The sequence below is a fragment of the Geospiza fortis genome, unplaced genomic scaffold (assembly GCF_000277835.1).
Source record: "Geospiza fortis unplaced genomic scaffold, GeoFor_1.0 scaffold41, whole genome shotgun sequence".
Classification (NCBI taxonomy): domain Eukaryota; kingdom Metazoa; phylum Chordata; class Aves; order Passeriformes; family Thraupidae; genus Geospiza; species Geospiza fortis.
Genome location: NW_005054299.1, coordinates 8,972,463 through 8,998,114, shown reverse-complemented (window position 1 = coordinate 8,998,114; position 25,652 = coordinate 8,972,463). Strand labels below are relative to the sequence as shown.

Sequence of the window (25,652 nt, the reverse complement as noted above, 5' to 3'; positions counted from 1 at the left end):
TTGCACACCCGGGGTGAAGATCATAATCTGGCTTTCTGAAGCCTCTCTTACTGCAGGACTGGAAACTTCAGGGACAGCAACTTATTGGCAAAACCTGAAGCCCCACATAACCCATCTGCTTTAAACAATCTTGCAAAACTACCATGTCAGCTTAGGAGTTGCCTTCCCAGTGCCCACTGCTGTGACAGCTCCAGGCTCCAGCAGCCAGGAAAACTGTTGAGGGAGCCAGCCTCAGCCAGAGGCTGCACTGCTGCCACTGTCCTGCTGCAGCATATCCTCAGAAGGTACCTGTGACCCAGAGACAGGAAGGATCAGCCCCACAAACAGTGAGGCACACAGATCATCCCCCACCTGGGAGCTTCGGCACAGGGTGTCACTCACTGATCCAAAGTTTGGTTAGGTGCCTACACAATCCTCCTCAGCTCAGCAGCCAGGGACTGAGCTGAGGTTTCAGTCCTGCTTCCACTGCCTGGGACTGTATTCACTCTCTGCAGTTTAAATCCCAGCAGTACTTCATCTCCACCAGTAATCCCTGCCCACCACCTCCACCCCTCCATCTGCCTGGTCCTTCCCCCAGGCTGTTCCAACCCCCTCAAAGCCCTCGGTACCCACGCAGCTGATGAGGGTGCCCGGCAGTCAGCGTCAGGGGTCCTCCCTTCTCTCAAGGACATTGGTGGCCTTGGTGGCAAGGAGACTTGCCAGGACAGCAATCTTCTGCTCAGGGTTTCGCTGCTCTTCACAAGTCCATGTGGGTCGAGACTCAGGTTGTATACACACACACACACACACACACACACAGACACAGACACACACACACACTTGTTTAAGATTCAGCAGTGCAGCAACTGCACTGAATTATGCTCCCTCTGTGCAGGCTCCAGATCACAGAAGCTTTCAGACAAACTGAAATGCACACCTTGCAGAAAAATATCTCTCAAGTAAGCCAGCAGCCTTCACTCGTACCTACATTCTGTGTGACACATCCGGACAGCACTTTGAATTGTGCAGTTCAGACAGACCCGCTTGAGTTTGCTTCGTGATTTCGGTGACCCTTGGACTTTGCGTCAAACTGCCATGTATGCAAGCAACAGTAAAACAACAAGCATATTACTTTATATCCAATGACTGGTTATTAAATGTTTCTAGCTTCAGCACTTTAAAGGTCAAGAATCCACAGTTAATTAACTTGTCACATGTGATTTCTCTAGCAAATGCTCATTTTGAATGGTTTAGAGTTAAAGCATCAAATGCTAACTTGCAGAACAAGAAAAATACATTCTGTATGTGCAAAGATAAGAAAATACTTTACAGTACAGATAAATGAAAAATCAGATGCTTAGCATAAAAAAATTCAAACTAAAACCTGTAAAAACTCAATAAAAGTATTTTAACAGGCAGTACTACCTTAGATAACAAAAAAAATTTATTTCAAACTAGCAAATACATTTTTTGCTGAGTTTATATTTTCTGCTTGGCAAATCCCTAGTTGATTTGAACCAGAATAATAAAAAAGGAGTTTAGCTGACTGTGAGGCACTCCATGGCTATCTCAGAAGCACACCACTTGACTGCCCCAGAGATGTGCTTGCAGACACCAAGCAGCCAGCAGTCATGCTTACTTAGCCTTAAAATTCCTTAAAATTCCTTTAAAAAGTATTTGTAACCATTCTACCTGACAAGCAGTTTATTCTGGAGGGCATGCTGTGCTTTTGAAAGCTCCCTCAGTTAAAGTAATAAAAGTGACCCTCAGTAAATAAAAAGTGCTAGAAGCAGCAATTTACCCACTCCCCATGAACTCAGGCCAAACTATGAAAACTGTGAAGGAAACCCATACACAGTGCCATGCAGATCTCTCCTTATACCTCTTTCCAGTGAAAACAACTTTCTAAAGCCTGACAAGACACCACATGCTCAGGTTCAGCACACCAGAAGAGGAAAAAGAAGGGAAAGGACACAGAGTTATTTTCAGGTGGATGAAAAAAAACCCCAAAACCAGTTTGAAATACATGGAGTGCTCATGGAGGGTAAGTGCTAAAGCAGCATTGCTGCCCACTGGGATACAGTACCCAGTACACAGACAAAATAAACTCAAAGGACGCCAAAAGGGGAATTTGTTAATAAAGGAAATGAAAGTTCGAAGGTAACAAGAAAGGCTACTAACAGAAAGGGCTATTACAAAAAAAAGGAAATGAAGTATCTTCCACCCTTCCTTTAAAGCTGCCCTAACTTACAGTAACTCACCATGAGTTCCTTGGCTTGCTTGAGGAATTTCTTGTGTTTCTGTACATACTCATTAAATAACAAATCCCCGCTAGTTCAGCAAAGCTTGGCACCCACTGCCACAGCAATAGACGTAATTCCTTCACCAGAGTTTAAAACCAAAGGTGAGATGATAGGAAAATGAGAAGTCTGAATGTCTCAGGCAGAGAGGAGGGAAGAGTCTGCATTAAGAGGGAGGAACTCATTTCCATTCTCATTAGGATGTTTGGCACTATAACAGAGGATTTGGCTACTGCAATTACAGTATCAAGAGATGAGGCCTAAATGAATACCAAAGTTTTGGTGCCTTTCAACATATTTATGATTCACTAAGTCCATATCACTCCAAGACCCTCACAGCTGGCAGTAACACAGCCAGGAATAGGTTTTCTTTACAGGGGATAAATTTATTTGTACATTAAAAGCACACATAAGACTATAACTTCTCTAGTGTCTGAAGTTCTGATTGTACCTTTAGTAATAATAATTAAAATGTATGGGGTTTGTGTTTTATTTATTTTCATTAACATTCTTGGCACTGATTTGTGGAAAAAAAAAAGCGGTACTAAGAGAAAAAGCATTATACCTATACAGTTTTAAAATGTTAATAGCACTGGCATCTTTCTTATACTACTAACTGCATTTAATACAGCCGCTAAAAGAAAAACACTTTGCAAGTGCAATTTAAGGTATCACTGTAAATATACTAAAGTTATCACAGCAACTATGTAGCACTTTGGAAGTTCAATGTTGCAAACCTTGTTGCTGCAACCTCACTGAGGCTGCAGGAGCACTGTCATTTTTAAAAGCAGTTAGGTTCAAATATGTCAACAGAGTCTGATAAATTTAATCATAGTAAGCAAAACAATGTCTAAGGATTTATGTTCTTCCTTTTTTTCTCTGGTTTTATGAGTACCTTGACCAGAAAGATAAGTATTAGGATTTCGGCAGCCATTAATCTCTTCCTGGATTATTTTACGATGCTGAGAGTGCCAGCCTGTCCCGCAGCTGCCACGCCAGCACAGGCCTGGTACCTCAGAGGATGTGCCAAACGCTTTGTGGCCAGGGCAAGGCACAGCCCCATGGAACCACCTGAGGCCCACAGTGTGCCGAGAGATGCCAGGCTGCTGATCAGCTATTAGAGCAGGTAGTGGCACTGCCTTTTTGCCTATATTCGGGCTAGATGACTTTACTCCAGCTTAGTTTTCCAGAAGTGCAGTATCCTGCTCCAAGTCACTGCATGCTCAGAAAGCACCAATGCTGCTCACAGAAGCTCTGGGTCACCTTTGTCAAGCTGCTGCAGCCCACATCTAAAACAGATCAGTGAAACGTACCCACCATCTTCTCAAAAATACTAGAGACATTTGGAGAGAAACAAGGAGAACAGCATATGGTCAAATCTCAGTGGGCCAGTCATTCAGCTCAGCTCAGGTCTTCTCTCCCAAGACTGGTTTTGCACTGTTCTGCTCCATCAAGATCATGGATTCCTTCCCTGTGGCAATCAACTCTGACACCAGCCAAGACTAAAGAAGGCCCAGCACCAACCACTCTAAACAACACAACAGATATGACTGTTTCAACACTGGCCAAAATTGAACTTCCTTTTAAATCAGCCAATTTTTGTTTTGTTTTGTTTTTTTTTTTTTTTTTTTTTTTTTTTTTTTTTTTTTGTGGGTGATAAATGCATCACTCTGCTTTTCTCTCCGGGAATGGCACTGCAGTGGTGGGGATAAGGCAGGTTATGACAATGCACAACCCCAGATGGCTATCAATGATTTGTGTTTGAGAGATTACAGATCCTTATCTTGGGGCATTACTTGTAGTAATCAGTCAATTTTGACAGCTAATCTAGAGGTCCATACACATTGTTGCTCAAAGGCTCAGCAGGTATTGCTAAGATCTGTTTTCAGATAACCCAACTATTTACCTACTCTAAAAAACACATATGAAAGGATGCGCTTTATCTCTTCACCAGCGGGTTAAAGCTAAAGGTGAATGAAGTGCAATTTGCAGGCTGGGGGTAGGGGGTGAGGGAGGTGGGCCCCATAGTTAAATCCAAAACCAGCCTCATTTTTCAATGGGGCACTGGCCACATCCCCAGCCCATAGCAAACCACAATGGGCATTATTTAACGAGATGGCACAACTGCAGGTAAACAGGGACAATTTTGCAATTAAGCTGGATTTCAAGCCTAAGGGACAAACATTGCCATGGCATGACTTTGCTATCAGTGGTGTGCATACCTACGCTTCAGCCCCAACCAAACCCACTCAACTGTAAACAGTTCAGAGAGTCACACAGAGCAGTGTTGACAAATCCCAAGTTTTATGATCTAACTCTGTCTTCTCCCTTGGGCAATACCCACCAACATTTGTGGGGGCAAACCCTGGGGCTTCAGCAGGCTTGGACCACTATCTCATGACATTTTAGCTTGTTGTGCTGGCACATTTGCTGACAGGTTCACACAAGGGGCCTTTGTGGGTAGAAACAATGAGAGAGGCCTGCATAGCAGAGGAAAATGGGTGGTGACCACCAAAGGCTGAAAAAAAGCCTCTTTCAAAGGAAGGTCTTTGAAAACATTCATTACACCCCACCCAGCTATTTTCACTACAATATTTCAGTACATAAAAACAACACAGGGAAAATAAACAGCCCACCCTTCAATATGTTGTAGGTTCTCCAACCCCTGAAAAGAAATCAGCAAGCCATAACTATGTAGAAATGTTCGCCAAAAAGAGCCATGTAAGAGGCCATCCAGCAAAACTTCTCCACACCACCTTTCTTCTCTTATGCATCTCCAGGCTCTCTATGTAAGCTAACTCAAATAGACATCCTAATTTTTACAGTAAAATTGAAATTTAAAAGTGTATTGCCTAGTAAAGACATGATAACAAGCATTTATAGGGATTGAAAAGTAACTATATTGACACAATTGAAAAAATTGCTAAACAGTCCACTACATTTCAGCTGTGATTTTTTTCCTACCAATTTCAGCTAGAACTAATAAAGTATTTCAGGTAAAACAGCAGCCAGAGAGAAAGAAGCAAGAAACAATCCATAATTAAATGGCTCTCTGAAACCAGCAGACAGCTGCAAACTGGAAGCCAGTCTCACAGAGGCTTGTCTCCATCACAGTCAGGGAGGTTTCCAACAGAGCAAAGATTGAGCAGGTGAAGACCCAGCCTTGGGAGCACAGAAATAGCTCCTTCTCCTGAAGCTTTGGGCTGCTCTCTGATGATGCTCACCACAGCATCCTTACTCCTAAGTTCTGTATAGAAAGGCAGCAGAGCACCCACAACAGAATTCCCCCACTTTGTGTCACCTGGTTTCAAGCATGAAGTCTCTGTGATGGATGCTCTAAAGACTGCAGCAGGGGCACACGCCAGCTCCCAATGAAAATGTTTTGTCTCCTTTAGAGAACATTCAAAACACTCACTAAAATTATTTTGCAGCATTGTCTGTTAATAAGTCATGCTTTATCCTCCTGAAGTGTCAAATCTTCTAATATTAAAGTTAAGAAAACAGATCTTTCAATAAAATCTGTATTAAATAATGCTGACCCTTCTTTACTTTTTGGATTTTAACCATGTTAACATGCACTCAGCAATGATGGAAGTTAATGATTTCTCCTTCTCTATCTCTTGGCCATCCATGGTAAGATGATGGATATCCAGAAAGACAGATCAAACAGCCATTTCTTTGGCAAGCAGGGAATAATAATTCCTGAAAGTAACAATACAGACGCTCTAAATTTTGATCATTCCTTGTAACACAGCTTCCTCTGCTTCCTGCAACAATGATCAAGTGCAGATTTTGAGGGCCAGGATACAGTTTTTGCCCTCTGGGGTGTGGGTTTTGTCTGCACAAACATCCTGGGACACAGCTCATTCTCAGCCCCTGCTTTGTCTTTGTAAGGCTGTTATTTTATACAGTAGCTCTTTCATTGTCTCTCTCCTACTAACTAAGTCATCAGGATAAACTGGAGCAGTGATAACTTTGTGTGTTGTGATTTTGAGTTCTCATTAGTATTCAAAAGTCTGCCACTAGTTTAAGTCAATAAAAATCGAAATTTAGTAGCTTGAGCTGGGGTAAATTTTCTTCTTTGCTTACTACAAGGTAAAAGGATAGATACCAAAGGGTAAGACCACATCAGCTATCTGGCCAGAAAAGCAGCAGGCACTTCAGCCAAGTTAGGCAATTTCTGTAAATTTACAGCTAAAATCAGAGCCTGGAGTGATGTAACCTGGGGGCAATCAGTAACCCCAAACACACACTTTCAGCTCCTGGCAAAATCCTGAGGAGCCTCTCCACTGCTGACCTGCCCCTCCGCACCCATGCTTGTGGCAGAAGCCGGAGAGACATCGAAACTCCAGTACCTGAGGAGGAAACAGTTGTGGCCCCTCAACACTCAACTGCAGTATTTAAAGTATTTTAAAAATTAAGGCTTGGTTCTGTCGGGAATTGGCCGCTAGCTCCTCTGACACATCACCCTGAATTACTCACTAAACACTGACTTTCAAAGGGAACTGATATAAAGGCAGTCTGTATTGTAACACAAGTTAAATAACTGGATGCAATCTTTCTCTTCTGGTGTTTCTTGCTTTATTGCTTCCCTGCTCCTACTGTCTACTAACTCCTAAACCTCTATGTAGCTACAATTAAAAAATGGTTACTCTGGGAAAAGGAAAAAAATATGAACAAGAGAAGTAGCAAAGCTAGGAAGAAATTATGTAAATATACAAAAGTCAATTCAAATTTTCTGGGTTTTACTTCAGAACTATGAATTAACATATCAATATTTTGGCATTATTCCTCTTGGAGTTTTTGCACTCCTTAAGTTTAAGCAAACAAGGCACATATGGATATACTGGGCCTGATTCTCATCTCCACCATGGTCCCATCACCCCATGAGGGCAGGAGGCAGGAGTCAGCTGTAAGAAATTCTGTTTATGAAAAACATAGGGAGGAAGAACCCAAGTCTTCCAGAAAAGAAACAAGACTTTTTTGTTTCATATGATGACATATACAATTGTAAGCTTAACAACACCCCACAACTAGGCAGGTCCTGAAGGTCTATCAGAGCTGTGCATCTGTCAGGGTGTGGTACCTCAATATTCACTGTTTTGATTCTAACTATACAGCAACCAAATTTCTGATGACAATGTCCAAGATGCACAGGCTGAAATGCATGCAACTGAATCAGTACACAGAGAAGTGGCCACAGGAGTTACACAAAACAGATGGCATCTCCCAAGTCAGGAGCGAGGGTGCTCTCAACCCAGTAACTACCAACACTGTTTTGTAAACATACTTTGTGCCTCCTTACAGTGGTATTTGGAAAATGAAATTTTATATTCTTCTCATCCTTTCCCTAAATTATGTGACCTAATCAACTGAACTGCTTAATTTCCCATAACCTAACTGCTTTCTCAGAAAATGGAAAAAAAAAGAAGGAGAAAAATTATTTAAAAAAAAGAAAAGAAGCTGCACTCACTGCCAAAAATCATGGTTTTGTTGTTAGAAAACACAACTGGGATGGTACATAGGCCAAAGCAGAGGTAGGCTGAGAAACAACTGCACCACCAGGAGCAGAAGGGCAGGGGAGGGCTGAGGCAGGCGCAGAGAGAGCACCACGTAGGCATGTTGATGGAAGCTGAATCCAAAAGGGAACGGCGCTTCTTGTGCTAATGTATTCTTTTGAACTGTGTGTGTCTGCCAGTGCAGTTAGCTACCTTTGTACAGAACATGCTGCTGTGGCCAAAGGTAGTTGTAAAAATGCATTTACCCCTTCATGGACAGGGAAAAAAAAAGGTCCTTTAGTACAAAATACAGAATATGAATAAATATTCAACTCTTTTACTGGAACAGCTTTATGCTACTGTGAAATACATTTAAGACTGAGGCATATGGAAAACAAGTCATAATTAAAGAGCAAGGTATAGTAACATCTAATGGAGACAATCTAAGTTGTACAAATATGATTTGATTTAACAAAGTTTTTAGTCAATGGTACATTTATAAAGCAACAAGCCTCGGAGAAATACACTTCATGAACATACTACTGATTTTATTACACATTTTAAAAATTTTAAAAGTAATTTTATTCATGACTGTATAAAAATTATCTATATAAACTTTTCTCCCTTGTTCTTATTATCATTTGCTCATACAGATAATGGACTTCAATTTCTGTTGATTTTCAAGAAAACATTGGGAAAATCTTCAAGGACTGTAAGACAACAGCCATTACCAGGACAAACACATGTGGATGAATATTTTAACCACAGTTTCTCCACTTAAGAGGAAACCAATCTCTCAGATCACTAAGAATCAAACAGGTGATTTTCATGACTGATACTAAATAAAGTTTCGTTATCTACCAATAAATGTTTACCACAGCTGAGAACAGGTTGTTCAGCTTTAACCAACAAAGCCTGGCAAAACCTTTCTAAAAACACAGTGAACAAAATCAATCCACCATGTAAGAAGTGGATGTAAGAAGAAAGAGGCTCTCCTCTATTTGCTATACTTTCAATTCAACTCATAGTGAGGTAGGGCGTAGGTCTGTGCCTCTGCAGACACAGGGATTTTGTTCATCGTGATTACAGCAGGTTTTATTAAAACCCTGAATGAAGATTTGTTTCCCTGAAGCTCTAGCTTGCTAACAGCTCTGGGAGAAGGATGAGTGACAGCGTCAAACCTCATCAGCCCAGAAATGAAGAATGCCAACAACTTGTCTAACCTGTAGATCAGAGGTGCCACGATTCACTTGAATTAATACAATTTGAATCTGAGCATTTCTTTAAAAAACAGTCTGACCAACTTAAGCAGCTTTCAAGGATGGAGAATCAAAGCCAACCCACTGCAGCATTTAGAAACTTGCTCTACTGGTCAGTCACCTTCACTGTCAAAATATTTGTACAGATTTTCTTTTTCCTCCATTATAATTTATTTCTTACTGCCTATTTTTAAAGGCCTTAAGTTATTTTGGGCACACTGGTGTAGCAACCCAATACCTCTTCACTTTCAGTCTCTGTTCATACTGTGAAAAACCTCCTAACCAACAGGTCTTGCATCACTCCTATGTTCTGTGCAGAAACTAGGTACAAATTCAAACCCAACGTTTAACATGAGAAAACATTGGGCCAAGCAGGAAAGAGCAAAGAATTACAAAGTCAATTTTGGCCAGAGGGGAGAGGAGAGACAGAGAAAGAAGCAAGATAAGCTGTGGGATTTCAGGAGAAAAAAACCCACACACACGCAAACAGTCGCCACCCCAGTTCCCAGAAAATGCAGTGTTTGCCTCTGGTAACGCTGTTTCCCCTTCTGCCTTCCACAGGCAGCAGCTCTACACAGCAAGTCACTGCTCAGGTGCTTCCAGAGTACACAGCAAGTCACTCCTCAGGCGCTTCCAGAGTCACTGCTGTCACTTGGACTCGCTGTCACGCACTGATAGCGCTCGCTGGGCCAGGCACAAACATTTCTACAGACCCATTGCTCTGGACAGTAAAACTCCAAGAGTGGCTACAGGTAGCAGCTGCAAAGCCTCCCCTGTGTTTACATGGGAAGGATGGAATGCCATAGAGCATACCCTCTGAGGTACAGCTGGCTAAAACAGCTTTGCAAAGCCAATCTCAAAACATGTCTTTCCCACGTTTTTGGGAGCTGCATCTATTTAAATTATCATCTTGAAGTATTAAACTCCTCACTTCCTCATTTTAGCATTAAAAACAAAACAGCAACAAAACCACTGGGAAAAACATACTTGACATGAGATGTCCCATGTCTGACCCATCTGACTCCCACTCAGAGCAGGGATCCAATACTGACACTCCTCCCCGTGCACTAACAGGGGACCCGAAGAGAAGAGTGACAGCAAAAAACACCTGAAACTCCATCCAAACAATGATACTTGTGGTACAAAGGAAGAGGACACAGGGGGGATACAGCAGATTTCAGGATGAAGGACTAGCCTGTGATACTACAAAGGCAAGGTCTCTCCTCCCAAGTGTTTCTCAAGGAATCACATTACACTTGTCCTGGGATCAATTCTTGCCTCATCATACTAACTTAAATGGAGTTATCCTGACTTGCACCAATGGGAGATTGGAACACAACTCTTCAAAGTAAGTTTTATGTTTTCTTGTGTTGTTTTAATGTCAATAAAGAGGAAATACTTTTCTCTCAGACTCTCCTGGGACATGTCACACTCCTTACACCAGATCAGCTATTAAGAGGCAGTGACTGTTCAGCATGGGAAGGAACATCTAGGTATCCACATCAGTTACTTGGCTACCAAGAAAGAGGGATAAAAATTTAAAAGAGAAAGTAGGTAGAAACAACAGTTTTGGAAAAAGTTTAAACAAAACAAGGGCTCTGCAAGGAAAAAAAGTAACTTTTGCTATAAATCTATAATAGAAAACAATGGGAGTTTCACATAATTCCAGAGGCCATGAGAGAATGAATCTGTAACTGGTTTGTGATATAGCATTTCCAATGCCTCAATACAAATCTATTTCAGTAGAGAAAAAGAAATAAAATATTGAGGAGCATTTGAAATGAAAACCATATAAAAAAGCAAAGAAAGACCACAAACAGAGGTTCATTAAATTATGTTCTCTTCTGCACAGAAGCCTGAAACATGGAGAGAACTGGAAACCAGATTTTTATCAAGCCATCTCTGGAGGAAGCAGATAACACAATTCAGAAAATGGGATAAAGATTTGGGAGTGCCGTCAGCAGATTTAGGGAGAGGAAAGGGAAAGCACACAACCAAAAAAATAATCCCATGAGTGCAGAAAGACTTCAAGAATATGGAAAACATTTCCAAGTGCAGACCTAGAATTAGATAAAGAGAGGAGTCAAGAACTTTTCACCTTAAGTGTCTTGCTTCACAGAGGGGAAAAGGTGCAGGTGTGCCTGAAATACAGGAACATCTGGACTTTGTTAAGTCCTAGTTATGCAAGCACTGATCATCTTAACCAGGCTTTGAGAACTGTCAGGAGGACAAAGATTAATTCTGTTTCACTCCATGAATAACACTTTTTAAGAACAAAAGGGCTCAGCCTGCACAGTAGCTTCATCAAGAAAGATACACTTCTTATTCCCACAGGGATCCAGTGAAGAAGAGGAAAAGATATTGCATAAAAACTTTAAAGGGAAGATGAAAATGTACCTTCTATTAAGCAGTACCTTCAAACAAACATACATGACTGCAACTGTGCAGATACAACTCAGCCCTCAAAAAACCACCAAACCAGCCCTACAACCCAAAAAACTAAAACAAGCCTTATGTCAGGACCTATTTTCTGTATGCTCAAGTATTTTTTCCCATGTTTCTGCTCACAAGCTTGCTGTATGGCAAGGTCTCGTGGCTACCTGCTCAGTGAGCCCCATGCTACCCCTTGTTCTTGCAAGGCCACTGCCCGCCCTCCTCAGACAGCTAAGTGAGAACACCTGTCCTGTGAAGCAGAGTCCATTTCATTTATTGAAAAGCCTTTTCCAATTTGGCCTGAGTAAACTTCTTTTCATGGCTGTCTGCCCAAATATCTCTGATCTTGCATGCTTTATCCCTGGTCCAACTGCCCACCTAAACAACCTAAATGGGCTCATTTTCTAGTGTGCTTCTGGCACTCACATCACAGACCAGCAGGAGTGGAGCCCTTGCATCCTCCTCCCTGAAGGTGAATTGGAAGCTCAGACTAGAGCTTAGACTAAGACTAGCTGTCCTGAGGATTTAATTCTGTATCTCCATCTGTATTTTACACTGAGTTTTCACCAGAGGTGTTGTTTTCCTATTTCCTTTCATGCTACTGGTGTCAGTAGTTTTGGGAGCTACCTCTCGATTTCACTCTGTCATCAGGGAACTCAGGACCATTTTCTGCAGTGAAACTGCTTTGTTCAACATCCAATCATACCTATAAGATCACAAATAAGTAAATTTGACAAACAGCAGAGTTTCCCCTGTATCTACATTGGCATTCACACTTCCTCAGTTTTGCTGCTCCATTTTGTTCTCTCTCAGGTGTAAGCAGAGTGCCAACACATTGCACTGCTTTGTCATCCAGCCATGGTAATACAGCTTTGATGCTATTCACAGTTTAACTTCATGAAGTTGTGTTTAACATGCCATGAACAGAATCACCTTGTGCATCACATCCTGCCTGCCTGTTGCTCGACACTGCAAACAGACCTCTGCCACCATACCTTCAGGTTATTGCCCTAAATTTGCATTTGTATCAGTCAACTAGAACTTAGGGTTTTTTACAGTATGGCATTGTTATTACTCCATTGTATTCCTATCTAAATATTATGCCACTAAGTTCACCTTTGAAGACAACTTTCATGTATTTGACCAGTATTGACAAAAAAGAATTCAGTTACTTGTTCTGCCATAAACACATTTTTAATTGCACCCTACCCTTTTTTCTAAATACTTTGAAGCTGCAGGGGGAATAAAAGATTACTCACAGAATGAGCATAATACAGAAGCAGTGCTCAAAGTATTATAACATTACAGATTTCTAAAAACAGCCTCAGCCACAATAAATGCTAAGGCACAACAGTACAATACAGACCCACATCGCTTACAAGATTAACACAAAGGTTTTTGTCAGATAAAAATACTTTAGAAAGTTCATACGTGTGATATTTTCTCCTACATTACACATGAAAATATCAAGACATTAATGCATAATAAAATGTTAAAACAACAGTACATTTGCACATTGTATTAGCCTGGGCCTGTAAGGAATTATCTGACCAAGACCAGCAAGACTATGTGCTCTAGCTAATAATCTGCACAGCTACACACAGGAAAAGACTTTCCCCACCTTTTCAGGTGCCATTGTCTTAGTTTTTAGGGTAAGGAGGGGGAGTTAATATACTTTACAGATTGTGTGGGCCAACAAGACCTAGCTTTCCCAAGGATTACAGTCTTTGCAGTCACAGTGGAACAGAAATTGGCAGCAATAGCTGGAGAAAGAGAAGGAGCTGGAGAAAGGGCAGGTATTTTGAAGGATGGTCAGGAGCAAGTAATTTAGGCATGTGAGAGGGTAACTGTCCTTGACATTTGCAAACTGGCAAGCGCTGTACAGCAGTGTCCAGGCTGCAACTATAAAATACTTTAAGTACTCCAGCTAGAGTTTAGCAGTGGTTCCCTATTTGGTCACTCAGAACTCAATGTCTTTAAATAAATACTTTTACAAACTACAAGTGTACCAGTGAGCATGTCCAGCTTTTGCAAGACACTAAATATCCTTCACATACCCTGTGGCTAATGTTTTACCCTGGACACTGGCTACCCATTGCCAATGTAATAAGAAGTCCAAGCATTTAAAACAAGATGAGAGGTAAGTTTGGTTTACAAGAAAATGGTAAAATTTAAATGTTTGTAGATGTGTGTGCACATTCATATATGTACACATCAGAATCACCATGCACACACAAACTCAGAAAGGGGCTCAAAAGTATTTGCCTTCCCATTCCTGATTTTTTTGTGAGCAACCGGGACACAACTTCAAACTTCTCCATCTTAAAATATTAAATTAAAAAAAAAAAAGACACAGACATACAGAGAGACAGAAAGTATGTGTCTCACACCTGAACATCAAGAATGAAGACCTTCAGAGTAACTGCTTTGTGTAACTCACGGTGGGAGCTACCAGTGCTGCAATGACAGAAATAATTTTCTCAGTTTTTGTCATTAGCAGACACATTCCTCAAGGTGGGATGGATAAAATTGTACTGATAATTGCACTTCAAACTGTGCACAAACTTTGACTTGGCAATACTCTAGTACAGAAAAAGAAGAGGAAAAAATAGGAGCTATCCCTCAGAAACCAATGCCAGGATTCAGTATACCCATAATTTTATTGCCCGAAGCCTCTGCTGAAAAGGCCCTTCCTCGCTGGGGAAGGGGGAGAAAACAATAAAAACCAGAGGACAGAAGTAAGTTACAAGTAAACATTATCCAGTTAAACTGCTAATGGCAAGCTCTGTTGTTATATTTTTATCAATGCTTTTCTGCAAATTACTTTTATCAGTGATAATTTAGCTTTTATTTCATTATCTGGCACAGCAGACAAAAGGAAAACAGATTTGTTTTACAACAGCTCCAGCACTTGCTCTGTCCATTAACATTGACAGATGAAGGTAAATTAAAGCTCTTCGACCACATTTTCCGCATATGTAGCACTGAGGTCTCTGTTTCTAACCAATACGTGTTTCTAGAGGACAACAGATTTCATGCTAATGCTTTTATTCTCTCCACACAGTTAATGCAAGTTTCTGCATTTTTTTCATATTTCATATTTTTTCTCCATTCAGTTCTATGTGCTTCCAAAAACATCTCAGGACAGTCAGGGAGATTCAATATTTTAAACAATGAAAACACTGCATTTCAGTCAATTGAAGAGTGAAATAGCACTTTCCCTCCTTCCAGTTTTCTTAAGACCACAAAGCCACAGAGAAGTTGTGCTTGATTAAAATAATAAATAAGCATAAGGAACCCTTGGAGGATTTTATTTTTTTCCAATGCTCTTCTTCATCCTTTTTTTACCAATGTTTTCAGCCATTCTACTTACTTCAGTAGAAGTAAACAGATTGCTTTATAACTTTCATCTAAAATAATAAATTTATTTATAGATGCTAATGTAGGGAGCCAGCTGCTCTGGGCAAACAGCGGGCTCCCCATTTAAACCATAGTTTAATGGCTTTGATTACAAAGAACTTTGCAAGAAAAACAACAAAATATTATTGACTGCTCTAAAAGTGCAAGTAATTAGTCATTAGTAATAACCATTCCAATAAAATAATACAGTCATTTCTGTTCTTTTATGAAATAGCCTTTCACTTGGACTTAACAAAAAGCCATATTAGAAAACCAGAATTTCAAAGTCTGAACTGACAGCCAGATAGTCTGACTTGGTCTGAAGACTACTTGTGTTACCATTAAATACATATATATATATTCTTTAATATTAGATATTTGGGTTAGTTCTAATTTGTGATATACAACCCACATAAAAGGGCTCTTTCTCAACGGGAATAAATAATGCCATTACCAGTTGTTCAGTCTGAAATTGCTGCCATAACACAAGCATAAACATTTATTAACATTTAATACAAAATTAAAAGCTGGTTTCAAAGTATTTCAAAGAAAGAATATTCTATTTTGTAGAAGCAAAATGAATGAGTTCTGCTACCATAGTTTCTTTATTGACTATTCAGGTTTGTGACATATTACCCCAATACTGTCAAATGTCTTTATATTTTCTAATAAATCCCTCCTTTTTCTCAGAATAAGATTTTTTTAAAGTCTCAGATAAACTTAGTTTAGTTTTTCTGTCTCTTCAGCAAACATTACATGCCCAATTACAAACAAATATTACTGCTGGGGCAGGTCACATTGATGAAAATAGATTAATATTAAAGCACATGGAAATTTGGAAGAGCAAGAAAATACTTCTTGGACTACCACCAAGGCAATTTTGAAGCACAAACATGAATATAATTTAATCATTTCCTTACAAGCAGCCTTCCCTACAGGGCTCCCAAAGAAATGACAAAAATGAAGTGTCAGAGTATGTATTTTAAGAGGACCTTTACTGAGTTGGGGGAGGAGGAAGAACATGGTAGTTGAGTATTTTTAACCAGCCTTCCAGAGATGAGTCTAAATCAAGCTCTTACGAATCTTCCCTGTCATAACCCACTACAGAGGTCAAAGGTTGAAGCTTTCCCAGAGGTTCACTGCGCACAACAAACACTAAAAGTTCCCTAAATTCAGTTTATATATAACAGCAAAAGTGGTGTGGCCAGTGACATCCCATACAGTCCCATTAGTACTGAACAGGGCACACACAGGGCAGGCAAAAGCACAAAATGGCCATGTTTTCAGCTAGTCCTAGTACTCATGTCTGCACCAGTTGGTGCTCTTACACTCTTTAAAACATGCTGAGAAAGCATGACAAAACCAATCCCTTACTGCAGACATTAGACATATTTTGCTATAAATAGTGTATTTTTTCCCTAATGTATTAGGATTATTTGTGAACTATTATTAAGCTTTACAAAAGGATTTGGGGGTGCTCACATTTTTTTGTTTGAGCAGAGACACAGCGAACAATTTTGAGTAATTTGAGATTGTGAGCTCTACCAGCTGGACTGGAGCAGCGAGTTCAGTACCCTGCAGCCAACCTGGGGGACGCCTGGCGGGAGCTTGGCCACTCGGCCAGAGCTGAAGCCTTTGGCTCTCGTGCTAGGCATCTGACCTGTACACTATTTCATGCCTATAATTTATCTTCAAACAACATCAGGGAAATCAGTAGGAGAGGGAAGGCTGCTGGATGTGTGTGCTGAACTGTCTAGGAACCTGCCATTCCAACTGCGCTCAGGACTCACTCTTCTAATACTGCCTCCAATCAACCAATAAAATAAAATTAAAATTAAAAAAAAAAACCAAAAAACAAAACAAAAAAACAAACGCCCAACTAAATACTTTTCCTTGAACTTTTTGAAATGCTTTAAAAAAGTAAAAGAGTCAATATAATGGAGGTGGTTCCAGAAGAAGCTATCAGCATGATCAAAAAGGCAAACTACTGAGTTTCACAAGATATTGTCATCATCATCAAGCTCAACACAAGGAGATTTTTTTTCTGCCCCAAGCTGTTCATACAGCACTGGACAAGAACAAAGGGACATTAATGATGCTGTTGCACGTACTGCACAGCCTGACCAGCATCAGAGAAGTGTTGAAGAGCCTGAGGCTGCCAGTCTCTTGCTCCACCAGATGCCCTGTCTACAGCCACCCACCGCCCGCCACATCTGCTGCAGGTTCTGCAGAAGCCAGCGTCAAATACTTGGGGAAAGTTGAGTTTTCACAATGTGACACAAAAGAGAATTTAGCTTCAGCTGGTTTGTGAGTACAGCTGCTACCCATAAACCTATCTTTTTCACACTCAGGTGATCTTTGACATTACCATGCCTTACAAATATCTGCAACTTGTTTGGCACATGATGTTTCAAAAACAAGAACAGCTTTGTAATTATGGTTTTGCTTTGTATACAAGTAGTGGTAACCACAAAATGTATTTAAGGCGATTTGCTGTATATTGGTTTGTGAGTACAGCTGCTACCCATAAACCTATCTTTTTCACACTCAGGTGATCTTTGACATTACCATGCCTTACAAATATCTGCAACTTGTTTGGCACATGATGTTTCAAAAACAAGAACAGCTTTGTAATTATGGTTTTGCTTTGTATACAAGTAGTGGTAACCACAAAATGTATTTAAGGCGATTTGCTGTATATGCAATTCTATCAAGCACATAAACATCCCTCCCCTAAACAGAGCCTAGTTGCCTTCATTAACCATCCAGGTGTCCCCCAGCTTTTTGGAGGGCACATAGCCATCTCCTCTCTTTGTCACTGCCTGTCTACACCAGCACCCTCCTGTCTGTCAGTGCCTCACTCCTTCTCCTTTGACATCTCTAAAGTCTCCACCACAGACTTTGTACCTTTTAAATAGTAATAGATGCATGGAAGAGTTTCAGCATCTGCATATGCTAAGTGCCTTCAGCTCCTCAGTAAAGTCACCCTACAGGAAACAAATGCAAATTACTGCCTTCTAGACATAAGGCACGGTCCTGGGGACCTTGTTATTAAATCATTAACCTTCGCCTTTCATTTTACCTATGTTTTCAGTATTCAAATGTTGCTTGAAATAGACAGCCTTGGTACTTCCCCATGCTGCAATTTGTTACCAAGTGCTTCACTCCAATGACTGAATAGTGACAAACAAATGAGTACCAGTTCTCAAGCAACAAGAAAGCAGTTCAATAACTCTTGCAAAAGTTAACAATGGTGTCCCCATAAAACCTTGCAAAAATCTGTTTATCATTCCTATGCAATCCCTAAACCAAGACTTTCAAAGAGCCCTAAATACCATTTTCTCTGCCTTCAAGGCTATAGTTCTGCACCCTACTGATGCTCCAGTTTATCAGATGATGATGTTAACCATGGTTGGTATCTTATCTCTGTAATCCCCCAGAGTTAGGCCAAGGCTAGTGTTGTACTAAGGGTATGTAAAAATGTGTTTTGCTGTGGAAACAAGCACATGTAATTTGGTGAAAAGCCTGAATAATTGGTATGCAATAATTATGGCTTCTAGTACCAAATGTTTGTTTTCCTGGGGGGGGGAAGGCAAACCAAAATTTTGTAAGAGCTCTTATCTATTAAACATAAGACTAAAAGTTGGTTCATACACATATTAACATATTAGATATACAACAACAAGATGGATGGTCAAAAAGCATGTATGGCTACTGAAATCAGCGGGAGGGAGTTTTGTTGTTGATTTGAATAGAATGAAAGTAAATCTGGTTTTCCCCTTCATCAACCCTTTCTGTCCTCTTGGTGTACCCTTTCCTACAGAGGAATACACAGCAATATCCCTGGTGGGTAAGGTGAAAGGCTGATGTAGCCCAGCATCTTCCCATCAGCCCACTTCAAGAAGGACACAGAAAGCAGAGATGCTTCCCCAAAATGTTCTCCCAGCCTCCGTGCCCCTCAGCCTTCCCCTGAGCACAGACCCCAAGAAAATCTGTTCAGTCAATCCTCCAGTGGCTCTGGGTGCTTTTGATGACTGAAGTCCAGCACACACCCAAGCCTCAGCAGAACCCTTTGAACCCCTGCTGTGGTAAGGCAGCATGACACTCCAGAGACAAGAACTGCTCACAGCCTTCACAGCTCCTGGTGCTGTCCTGCAGCCCTCCCTTTGGGCAGCAGCCTGGAGCAGTTCCCTCAGGAGAGAGCCATGCTGCTGAGCAGAGCTCCCTCCGCAGGAAGGGCAGAGCCCTCGGCTCCTCCCCAACGCCCAGGCAGCATCGGTGCTGCCACCTCCACCCAAAAACACAACCTCACCAAGCCTACAGGGGCTCTAGTAACAGCAAAAGGAAAGTGCCTCTTGTCCTTTCTTAAAGCTCCCCTTGCAATAAGCTCATCTTTCAAAAATTTTCCCATACTTACTTGCTAAAGCAAACAAAAAAAATCTGTGTTTTTTTTTCCTATTTAGAAAAACTGAAGTGTGAACACTGTGTAAGATGTTATAGTTCTTTCTGGGACTCTGGTGTTAACATTTTGAAAAGGTAATAATTCTTATTGCACAGCACCACATCCCTAATGTTTTGAAAAACAAAAAACCCAATACAGCACAAGCAAAAGTTAACATTTACTATCACTTCTGCTTGTTCTGACAGATCTGTCAACCAGGAACCTTTTCAGATCTCTATATTTTGTGAGTATGGCTAAGACTATACTTCCTCACCATAGCATATGCTAGATTTTAATGTTAATTTTACTGTTCCTTCATTTCACTTTTTCAAACCACATTCATTTAAGCTTTTTAAGCATACTTAAACACACAAATTTACTAATTGTTGTTATTAGACCTATCCTCTAAGTATACTGAATTACTACATCAGGCAGTAGGAGAAGCTCTTCCAAAACTCCTGAGGTCCTCAGTACTTAATGAGACTGGATTTTATAATATGCATTAAAATTGTTGTTACACACCTACAGCATTCCCTCGTGTGCACAGGTCCCCAATAACAGCATACAAGTCACACTGCATGAGACACGGTGTGTTCTGCTGTAATGTCACAAGGTTCACTTTCCCCGCTGTCAGACTACAACCTCTGGGCAAGTGCCATTAAAAAAACCTCTAAATTATAAGAATAAGCTAAAATAAATATCGGCACCTCTCTCTCCACAGCAGTAGCTGTATGAGAAGTCTCTCATTTGCCCTGCACACTGCCAGGTGCTGTCACTTTGCCAGCTGCAGCACACAGCTCACGAGAAGCACTCTAACCCTCTTTGGCACTGTGAGCATAGCTGCATTTCTGCTGCTCCCAGTTTGCCTTTACACAGACCCTTCCCTAGATGAAAGTTTATTCATGCTTCTGTAAAAGTTCAGCCTGAGAAACACCAAGCAAGCTCTTCAGCTTCAGGGAGGAGCAGGCATGCAGGCTGAAAACACTCGGCTGCTCCCTTGTGCTTTATCTGTGAGCACAGGCATCTTGGAAGTGTGTATCTGCCCTAACACATCCTCCAAAGGAGAGCAGTATCTCCGTGTGCCAAAAGCCGAGTGACGGAGGCTGCTGTACCCCCAGAGATACCTATCACTCCTCTCCTGCAGCAGGACACACGTTGGAGGGGCCATGGGTGTCCTTAACACAAGGCTGCACGAAGCTCCAGGTGTGGCCATGTCCCTGGTGACGCGAGGGACACAGGGTGTTCCCGGCTCCGAGAGCAGACTAATGCACGCAGCTACGCGCGTGTTTACCTGACTGAGACCCACATTTAGACATGTACACAAGTGAACAATCCCGAGCTGTTTACTGAGACAAAACTCCCACTGACTGCAGCAGGTCTCTGTCTGCCTGCACAGCTGAGGATTAAACCCTCAAACCTCCTGCAGTGCCCATGTGCATATTTCTAACTCATCAAAGAAAAAGGAAAAGCGAATATGCCCATGTGACTGTGGATCTCTCCAACACTTGGCTACATTTGGATTCAGAGAGCATGTGTGCCTTTTTAACACTGCCAGAAGAAGGACTAAGGATCACCCCATGTTTTTTGAACAAGAGTTTCTAAATTTTGTTATTCTATATGCAGAGTAGATTTCTAGCTCTGACTTTATAAGGCAAAACAATTTTTTGGAAATCACTTAAAATGATGTACATCAGAGGAACATATTTCTTATTAAAAGAAATGGACTGTAAGGTCCTAAAATATCTCTCTAACTGCTTCCATTTGGAGAGAAAATCCATCTTTATTGACAGTGAAATGTGTTCTCCAGCTGGCTGAACAGTGCTCAGGCCAACACCTTTTGCAGTTGTCATGTGTCTTCCCTAATATCAGGGCCAGCTCCATCATCAGTCTACTTCTACCATACAATTCATATTTGGATGGCTTATCCAGGACTCCAAACTCCAACACTGTGGAGCAAGCTTGTTGCTTTTCTCCATCATTGATGAAAACATGTTGAGGTTAACCTGGTTTATTTGGCAACCATGCTGCTAGAGCTGTTTGGTCAAGCCAACAGGATGCAAGCCAGGATTTCTGGCTTTGCATCCATTTGTCAAAAATGCAGTATATGTTATACACACACCCAAGAAGTGCTCATATTCCCAATATTATAAAATGGTTTCCTAGATGTCAGTAGTATCACCACTCTATTACTCTGACAATTCTCCAAGTATGGCATTCGCAGGACTGTAGCCATTAAAATGTTGATCCTAAGAATACAAGGTAACAAACCAGACTACAGCCTTGAAGTGACCACAAAAGCTCTTTCATAACACACATTAACCAGTAAAAGTTAATTTTCCATAATAAATTAATCAGACGAAAAGACAGTGTTGCAAGAAGTCATGTAGGCAGCATGACATTTTCTACGACAACTGGATAACCTGGATTCGTGGAAAAGATGATAGTAGGAGACAACTGAAACACAATCTCACATAACTGTGATGACTAAGTCAATTTGAATGCTTTCCCTTAAAACGATTCTTCTGTTCCTTCAAAGCAGATGATATTTAACTGGAAGATCATACATGACCTGGGAACTAGAACAGAAAAAAATCAGTACAGTCTACTGAGTAAGTTTACAAACATACTAAAGTGACTATTTTGTCATCTCTACTCTTCAGCTTTCCAAAGCCATGCCAGGAACAGGTCTGCCGAAGAATATGAGTAACAGTTTGAAAACTGCATTTAAACTGTGTAGAAAGTGTCAAGTTAGACAAACATCTTTCTGAAAATGAGTTACTGACAAAGCTCTGTAAGTACACACAGTGTACTACATATAGCTACCTGTGCAAACACAAATACTTGAAAATAATCATAAAAGCAGTGACATGGCAGAAGCTGCTATGAAATACACTTTCAAAACACACATAAATAATCTAGGCTAGTAAATGGTAAACATTATTAAATACACTTGCTTCAATGCAAAACTAATGCATATTTTAACCACAGACAATTGTAGAAACAACTTGTGTGGAAGCATTAAAAACCACCAGCATGAACATACTGTTTTCTGAAACTCCTTCCTGAAATTCCTATCGTTGTCTTTAACACTCTGGATACCCGGAGCACGTTTTCAAGGCAAATGTAAGGACATTTAACTGAGGGACTATTAGCAATACCAGCAATTTCAGAGCGCTCTGAAAATGTGCTTTCATTGCGCGCTGCCTCCCCCACCCTCAATAAAGGCCTGTGCTTGTTACAGAAATCAGAGCCACAGCAGCACGTATTTCAGAGGTGCACTCAATCTGAAGTTGTGCCTCACGCTTATCTCGTCACGAGGCTGCAGCAGGCACCTTTATTGCCTTCAGCCATGTCGGCACTGACCCACGCCCCCGCTGCCGGAGGTTTCCCCGTGGAAGGGTGCTTCCATGTGCTTCCATTGGTGTCACCACCGGGACGCCTCCCGCCGCCAACATGGCTCAGCCGCACGTTTGCAGGACTGGCCTTTTAAAAAGTCGACTGTATAAACTGGGCAGTGACCAGAATGAGCCGCAGTTATACAAGAAGCAAGGAAATATTATGCAAGACCACAGGAAGTCAGAGGAGACAGCATTCTGGGCAGGCCTGGCAAGGAGTCTGTGTGAACTTCAGCTAACAAGCAAAGCTCGGTCATTGGCGCCAAATTCAGCAGAGAACATTCCCAGTGCTGCAAAGGATAACACTCCCCATGCTTTTGCCAGCGGGCTGCGTTCCAGGACGCCATGTACCTGATGAAATGCAGATAAAAACCGGGTCTTACTTTTGGCCAAGTTTTCACTTATTTTTAAAATTCGAGGCATATTTTGGTCCAACCCTTGTAAGAAGTGGCAAATGGTTTATTTTCATGGCTTTGCTAATAGATCACTTGCTCTTACACTCCCTGTAATTTCAACTACAATAAGTGACCTACAAAGAAAACGTTTGGCAGAAGCCTCATTTTTTCCACACATCTTGCCCATCTCTACCTCAAGGCTCTCTGCTAATATGATATATGAGGATTATGGATTCCTTTTCCCTTGGCATTTTGGAATGACCTATGAAAATACACTTGGTGCAAAAGGATGACACCCATCTTGCACATAACTATACTATTTTAGTCTGCTTCAATGTCAAAAGTAATTGTTTTGAGAGTGGGGCTTAGTTGTTTTTTTCGTTTTTGAAAGCTACCTCACGCAGGTCCTAGTTGGAGAAGACATCCATTAAAATGTAGCAAACTTGATTTCCCAAATGACTGAAAAAATTGGCCTTAATTCGGTAAACATTCATCGTCTAGCAATACATGAGTTCAGAGAGGTTTTATGCTTTGTTCCAGGATTCACCTTTAAAACATCAGTGATAAAATGCTGGAGGTGGAAGTCCAGTTTCAGGTTCACATAGTTAACATAGTTTGACACACATAGTGCCAAATAAGAAGCACAGCATGCAGAGTCTTACACAACACGAAACAATTACCAATTGTGATGAGAGTAGACAAAGCGTTCTCAAGAGAATCTATTTTATGTTTGTAATCACCCTCAAAAGCACACAATAGCACTCTCCTTCCAGCAAACACATAATACAAACAAGAACCAAACAGGAGTACTGCCTCAACTGAGGGAAGTGATTCTGAGAAGCATAAAAGATCTTCAGTAGATACCGACTGCCAAAGCCAATGAACCAATTTTAAAAGTTTTCATCATTACCTTTGCTTATGGGAACAACAAAAATAATGCAACTCTTAACAGGAGATTCCCGCCTTCAATGCGGTTTGCACATGAAAAGGTTCCCATAGCCTACTGCTCTTGCAAAAATAATTAAACAAGCACTGCAACAACACAGGAAAGTGAAAATGTTAGTGGTGACAATGCCTTCATTGTCACTGCCAGTATAACAATGCCCAAAATTAATCACAACCCCGACAATCAACACCAACGCACACACAGTTGGGCCTCTCCAACCAAAACAGATCTCTCTACAGCCGGATCCAGAGTTAAAGCTGTTGAGAAGGGCAGTTGTTTCTCCAGCTGAAGTCAGAGATTCCCATCCAGCAGAAACAAGTCTAGCCGCACTTCTCAAGGCCTGAGTGAAGTATACATCGGTGGTTTTAATGTGGCCAGTCTACATAGCCCACAGTATTGAGTGTTAGAATTAATCATAGTAGCACAGCAGTTTCTTCATCCAAAACCAGTAAGGTCTAAGCACACTGAAAGACTTGGAAACGCCCAGAGTAAGGAGCAGCCTTTTATCTGTATCTATTTCTGCCAAATAGGAAGGCAAATAGCTCACAGTAAGTTTTTAAAACACCACAAGGGTTAACTAGCAAACCACGCTGCAAAAGCAACAAGCTGTTGTGCCAACAAGGGCTCTAGCAAAAACACACTCCTCCAGATTCTGCAGACTCCTGGTGGATCCTGGAACCTGCGTCACAGCAAGCTGCAAGCATGTAGCTGGCTGGCACTTGGACTTCTTCAGCCATAGAAAGTCTTTCATCTCTACAGGGAAATGGACTTGTGTCTGCAACTTTTCCCTGTAGCCACTACAACACCTGCTTCCAGATCCTTGAGATCTCTGCAGCTCCATCAGAAATAGAGGTATACAGACTATAACCGTGTAAACCTTGATCCCTTAAGGAAACAAGCTAGAAGGGAATAATTCATCTAATCACTGTCTCATCATCTATTAAAGTTTCTTTTGATATCCAAGTACTTCACTGAGCCATAATCCTTCTCCAGACTTCCTACATGCAATCCATATTCAGCAACAGCAAACTATAATATACCTCCAACCACAAGCACAAGAAGGTATTTACTTCCTCTGAGGTGGAAAGGGAGATTGTCTTGACTCTCAGGAGCAAGCATATCTCCAGGTTGAAGCCTTCTCTTTATTTTCCTTCAGTACATTGATTTCATATTCCACAGCTTCACTAAAACATCTCCTGGTATGTGGGCAAACAGAGCACAATGAAATACATTTGCCCACCAAATATCCCTTCTTACAAGTTTAAATCAGAACTGATTTCCTATACAAGTAACAGTATAAGAACAGATGCTTGTTTTACTTTCCGCATACCTTGCAAAGGTATTTCATTTGCTTAATTCACCAGCTAAGGCCTGAAGTGAAATGATCATGAAACCCTCTTTCAAGAGGGATGAAGGTTTATATCACACACAACTGACATTTTATTTTCCTCAAAGACATTTTCACAAAAAAGTACCCAGAGGTCTGAGGCAGGAATTGAACTCCATTTTGATAAAGGTTATAGACATTATGGACATGGAGGTTTTTTGGTACAAAAGCCAGAGCACTCCAACTGTTAATTAAGGTACAAAGAGAAACTTAGGAAACC

General features: G+C 41.0%; 1 protein-coding gene across 1 annotated transcript in view; it reads right to left on the bottom strand.

Moving 5' to 3' along the window:
* Positions 1 to 25,652, bottom strand: part of EPAS1 (endothelial PAS domain protein 1) — a 73,254-nt gene that overhangs the window by 39,957 nt on the left and 7,645 nt on the right. The gene's annotated exons all lie outside the window — the stretch shown is intronic.